Source organism: Antechinus flavipes, chromosome 3, assembly GCF_016432865.1.
Source record: "Antechinus flavipes isolate AdamAnt ecotype Samford, QLD, Australia chromosome 3, AdamAnt_v2, whole genome shotgun sequence".
NCBI lineage: Eukaryota > Metazoa > Chordata > Mammalia > Dasyuromorphia > Dasyuridae > Antechinus > Antechinus flavipes.
In genome coordinates this window covers 555,091,138-555,097,599 of record NC_067400.1, presented here as the reverse complement: position 1 = coordinate 555,097,599, position 6,462 = coordinate 555,091,138, and the positions used below count along the sequence as shown (strand labels likewise).

The window sequence follows — 6,462 nt, the reverse complement described above, 5'->3', positions numbered from 1 at the left end:
ATTCACTTAGGATCTAGAAGTCCTGATGGCCAGTGTTTTCATGTTCAGTATCCTCAAACTGGAGAGGAATTCTAACTCCTTGCCATATTTAGGTCCTCTATGTGGATTAAGATGTACATAAAAGCAGAGTAATTTATTCATTTTTATAAAGATGTTTCTAAGATTTGTCTAGTCCAAAATATTTAGCTTATTCAAAGTCCATATTGGCACAGAAAGAGTAGATTCTTGAAGGCAGAGTTCTAAGCAGGGCAACTAACATTAAAGTCTTTCCTTAGTGCAATTATGAAGTTTAAATGTTTGTCTTTTGACTGACTACTTCCATTGATTCAGTTTCATAAAACCAGCCTCCACTCAGAATAAAAAATCAGGGATTGAAATTGAGTATTCTCCTGTATTGATGATGGCAGACCAAATTGCAAGAAGATAATATTCAACCCAAGCATTTAATGCCCATATTTTGTTATTTCTAGTACTCTTTCTGATGAAATGATTGCCCCTCATAATATATCATATGTAATGATAATAGTTTGAATTTACATGAAACTTTTAAGTTCTAAAAAGCTTTTTATATGTTATCTCCTTTAATTTTTACAAATTCAGGAATTAGATGCTTTTATTTTTCCCTTTTAAAAGGTAAGGTTGCTGAGATTTAGGAAGATAAAGTGACTTCTTCAGATCATACTATTAATACAGGATTTAAACTTTAAAGAGATCTACCTAGCAGCTTCACCACAGGGCCTTTACATTTGGGAGGTATCTACGATTCATTTTTAAAAGAAAAAAAAAGAGGATATTGGTGATATACTTAGTCAATTTACAAATGTGAAGAGGAATAATTAACAGGTAAGACAGCTAGAAAATAAATTAGAACAGGGAAAATGGAAGCTAATGATTTTATGAGACAACAAGAATCAATCAAACTAACTAATGGGAGAAAATGCGAAATACCTCATTGGAAAAACAGCTGACCTGGTAAATAGAAGAGACAATTTAAAAATTATACCTGAAGACCAAGACTAAAAATAGTGTCATTAAGGAAAACTGCCCTAATATTCTAGAAGTAGAGGGGGAAATACTTATTGAAAGAATTCATCTATCACCTCTGGAAAGAGATCCCATTGGGAAAATTCCAAGGAACATTGTTGCAAAACTCCAAAACTATAATCTCAAGGAAAAAATATTGTAAGCTTCCAGACAAAAACAATTCAAATATCAGAGAGCTGCAATTAGGATTATCCAGGATCTGGCAGCTTCTACAATAAAGGAATGGAGGACCTTTCCCGAAGGCAAAGGACCTTGGGTTATGACCAAGAATTAATTCAGCAGCAAGATTCAGCATCATTTTTCAGAAGAGGAGATGGAGCTTCAATGAAGTCAGAGACTTTCAATCATTTCTATTGAAAAAAAAAACAGAACTAAACAGAAAATTTAAAATATAAACACAGGACTTAAGAAAACCATAAAAAGTAAACTGGGGGAAATATATATTTAAAGGATGAACTGTTTACATCCCTTCATAGGAAAACATTACCTATAACTCTTGAAAACTATGTGTCACTGGAGCAGACAGAAAGGGCCATCGCATGGACTGAGGGTGTGATTGTGAATAGATTCTGATGTGATGACATCAAAGAAAAAGACATTAAGGAGTGGAATAAGATCTATACTGAAAAAAAGAGGAAAGGGATAGTATAAGGGGACAATTCGTTCACACAAGAGGCTCAAAAAAGCTATACAATGGAGGCGGATGAGCATTGTATGAAGCTTGACAAAAAAGAGAAAAACCTCAAAACAAAAGAGAAGACCTAAGAACAAAATCTGCAGAAATCATTGCATTCCCTGAGAGGAAAAATTGTTGATACTGTTGCAGAATTTGAAAACCAACAGGAATAATTAGATTCCTTGAGACTTTTCCACTGAAATCAGGATCATGTCTGTCTCACATTCAGGCGCCAAAATGTCATGTTCTTCTCAGTACTTCTCAGTACTTAAGTCAGTATTTAAACAGGGTTAGGACAAACAGGTTTATCAACATCAATGTCATATAGTCTGTGGAAGCAGGTTTCTTGGGAGGCTTCTGGGAGCAGCCTTCCTTTCAATTCAGTGTAATCATCCCAAATGCAGCTAGGAGTTAAAATCCAAAACCTTTATTTTCTCCTTTTAAGTCTTGTCTCCTTCACTTGGGGCTCGGCTAGTTTTCTGGAGGCCTTCTGTAATCTTGGTTCCGAGAGTTCCTGCTGCTAGTCCTCTGCCTCTGCCAGATTCTGCCTCTAGCTTTCTCTGAATGAGATTCTAGTAGGCTTCTCCTTTAGTGGGCTTATCCTTCTTGGCCCTGACAGTTCCTCCTTATTTATGCTCTCTTAAAGGTGTGAATCTTGTGGAATTATAGTAAGTACATGTAAATTAGAGAATCATTATCTCATCAATTCCACTGATTTAGCACCTTATAAGAATCCTAACATTTTTCCTCTAATATTCTATGTTCTATATTCAAAAATCCTTTTTTGCTTTGTCATTTTATGTTCTGTTTTAAGTCATCATCTACACTTTCCTAATTCAAATATCCTATGTTCTGTAGACTCTGTACCCAACAGTAAGGAAAATCTGTAATGAACAATATAACATCTTTTTCTGATTTCCCTTGTCACTAATGGTAAATGTTTATGAGACACTTGGTTGGGGTTAAGTTTTGGTCTGTGATTGGAGTTCATTCTTTTATAGCAAAGTACCCAGTAGAGAAAATGCCATGGCCTGGGGTCAGGATAATTGAAACTCAGACACTTACAAACTATGACCTTGGAGAAGTTATTTACCTCCATTTTCCTTGGTTTTCTCATATCCTCATATAAAATGAGGATAATAATAGTACCTAACTCCCAGTGTCATTCTGGTGCAAAGGTGGTAACAAAGAATTAGAAAAGGAATGGATGCTCTGATTAAATTTAAATGAGAATAATAATTATAAAGCATTTAGCACAGTGTCTGGCATATGACAAGTGCTACATAATTTTTTTATTATAAGAATTATTGTTACATTGCATGATAAAGGTCAGTATTTAAACAGGGTTAGGACAAATGGGTTTATCAACATCAGAACTTAGTCTTTGATTGGAATTAGAATGCAATTCATGCCTCATTTTAGAATTCAATCTATGTCCTTGATTATGACACAATCTCTGGTCAGGGTTAGGAATGAATCTTTTATTTACTGGAAAAATGTGATATTTCTCTACAGGAAGTTCAGTATATATTGAGAATAAAACCATATTATTATTCTCACAATTACCATGCTCTAGTTACTTTTCCTATTTTTTTATCTGTGATAAGTCATCCTTAGAGTAAAAGAAAGATGGACAATAAGTGAAGCAAGAGTAAATAAGACTAGATATTAGCAAGAAGTTTCCAATGGCATGAAAGATAAAAAGGAGAAATCAAAAATGAGGCATATTGAGGAATATAATTTGGGCAGGAAATGTTTAAGAATAGGAAAAATAGGGAAATTTGGTTTAATTCAAATGAAGTCTTATCTAGAGTTATGAAGATGGTTTGTATGATTCTGGAGAATATTTTCAGTATTAGGTTTATTAAGTCTATATTATATTGTAGAAGGATCCAAAATTTGACAAGAGAAAATCATGTCAATTTTGAATTTTCTATTTACTAACTGTGTGATACTGGGAGAATTACATAGCTCTTCTAAATCTTAGTTTTCTTCTCTGGAAAATGATAAAATTTGATTAGATTATTTTTAAAGTATCCTTGCAAGTTCTGAGACTTGAGATGCTGTGTAATTCATCATTCGAATTCCTATCCAGGCTTCTACTGCCTGTAGAAAACAGTAGCTGTTTAGTTCATCAGAGTAAGAACCTGAACTTTCCTCCTCCCTCCAACATGACTCTGGAATCATTTGGAAACAGCACTCTTAGGCCTTCTACCTTTCTCTTAAGTGGTCTCTCTGGATTGGAGCATATCTACATCTGGATCTCCATCCCTATTATTTTCTATGCACCTTGTGTCTATCCTGGGGAACTGCATAATTCTTTTCATTATCAAAACAGAATCTATATGTATTTTTTTCCTGTCTATGCTGGCAATGATAGATCTGGGCCTATCCATATGCACTCTTCCCACAGTACTGGGTATCTTCTTATTTGGCACCCGAGAGATTGCCCATGATGCTTGCTTTGCTCAACTCTTTTTTATCCACTGCCTGTCTTTCCTAGAATCCTCAATGCTACTTTTCATGGCATTCAATTGCTTAATTGTCATTTGCCATCCTCTGAGATATACCTCCATTCTTACCAATAGGGTCAGCAGAATTGGACTGGGCTCCTTTGGTCGAAGTGTGGTGCTCATTTTTCGACTTCCTTTCGTGCTCAAATGCTTCCCCTATTGTGATTCTCAAATTCTCACCCACTCCTACTGCCTCCACCAGTAGGTCATGAAGCTGGCTTGTGCTGACATTACTGCCAATAGCATTTATGGCATGTTTGTTATCATTTCCACTGTGGGTGTGGACTCCATGCTCATCCTTCTCTCCTATGTGTTGATTCTCCACACTGTGTTGGCCATTGCCTCCCAGGCTGAGCGCCTCAAGGCCCTAAACATATGTGTTTCTCACATCTGTGCAGTACTCCTCTTCTATACAACAATGATAGGTCCAACAGTCATTCACCAATTTGAGAAACAAACACCTCACTTGATTCAGATGGTCATGGATATTGGGTACATGGGGACCTGTTGGTCCCACCCTTGATGAACCTCATTGTCATCAATGTAAAGACTAAACAGATCAGGGATGTCATTATCAAAATCCTCCATTGCCAGAAGTGGCTAAAATTAGAATCACTTTTTTCCTAGATATCTTGTGCTACTTCAATCTTTCTGATTCATAAGATTTTTGGGAGGATGGAGGCAATGGTGGTTTAGGGATGAAGGCAAAAGATGATCCAATTACAAACACAGCCAGACTAATATGATGATCATTAATGAGCCTTTCTTGAATCATAATTAAATAATGTAGTTCTTTTATCATGACTTTAAACTAATTTTTGTGTCCTGTGTATACTTTGGGATGGTTAATTGTGCATAATGACAGGGACATCAACAATAATAATAAAAACAACAAGATCTATTTATGGAAGGACATGAAGAATAATTGCATAGGCTAGGAAAGCATGAATGAGCTATCCCCTGTACCTTTGAAGGAGATATCCACAAATTTTGGAAACAAATATATAGTATGTTTATGTAGCAGTTTCAAGTATAGCAAGTATTTTACATTCATTAGATAATTTGAGCACAATACATATAATTGTCTCTGTTTTGCATACAAGAAAAACGAAACAGAGAATTATAATCCAAGTGTCAAGAAAGAAGGATTGGAATATACACCTTCCTGATTTTAAATACAACAAGGTAGCCACTGTACCATCATTGAAACATGTGTTTTCAACTGTGAAGATGAAATATGTAGTAGCATGATATAGCAGACAATGTGTCAGACCGAGATTAAAGCAAATTCTCATTTAAATCCAGCTTCTGAAATTTACTATCTTCATAAAATTAGTTCCTAAACCTCTCTCAGTCTGTTTCCTTATTTGAAATATGGAATCATGCTTTCTATAGTACTTATCCCTTAATATTGCATTAAGAATTAAAGGAAATAATGTGTAAAATGTGCTAAGTAAATGATAATTATAATGTATGAAAAGCTTTCTAAAAGTACTGTGTGATGAATAACTGAAAACAAAACTCTCAACATAAAAAGTATATATAATATATTCTCAAATTCTATTTCTAATAAAAGTTTTAAAATTATACTAAGAATTTTGGAAAGTCCTATATAGTGCTTATACATATATGTGCAAATGTATAAGAAATATATTTATATGCCAAATATATAACACAGAGATATTTTTATGTCTCTGAAACAGCTTATCCAGAAACTGAAGATACCTCCCAATATGTGAATAAACCCATCTGTGATATTTGATATCTTCAGCATCCAAGATATTTTATAATCTCTCTTCCATCCCTGTCCTGTTTTCTATTGTGGAAACTCCTTGAACATATGTGTTCTTAACATAAAAAGGAAGGGTTGTTGATTTGAAGAGAAATAAATACAAATTCTTTTTGGTCACTTGAAATTTGAGATGTCTATGGGATTATACATATTTTATATAAATATATAATTACATAAAGATGTGTTTACAAATACTTTTGCATATATGTATTTCCATGTCTTTGTATATACACACATGCATGTGCATATATCTGGTGATCCCCCAAAAGACTTAGACCTTCACCCAAACTTTAAAGACACTATATGTCCCAATTAACATATGTTTATACACACATATACATAAATGCAAAACAAACAATAACATTATAGCAAAAAAGAAATATTCATTTTGTTAAAATTGGACTTACAAAGAAATACAAAGATTATTCAATATTAAG

General features: G+C 34.1%; 1 pseudogene; it reads left to right on the top strand.

The window, feature by feature from the left end:
* Positions 1-3,891: 3,891 nt before the first annotated feature.
* LOC127557432 (olfactory receptor 51G2-like) lies at positions 3,892-4,860 on the top strand (annotated as a pseudogene).
* Positions 4,861-6,462: the final 1,602 nt, after the last annotated feature.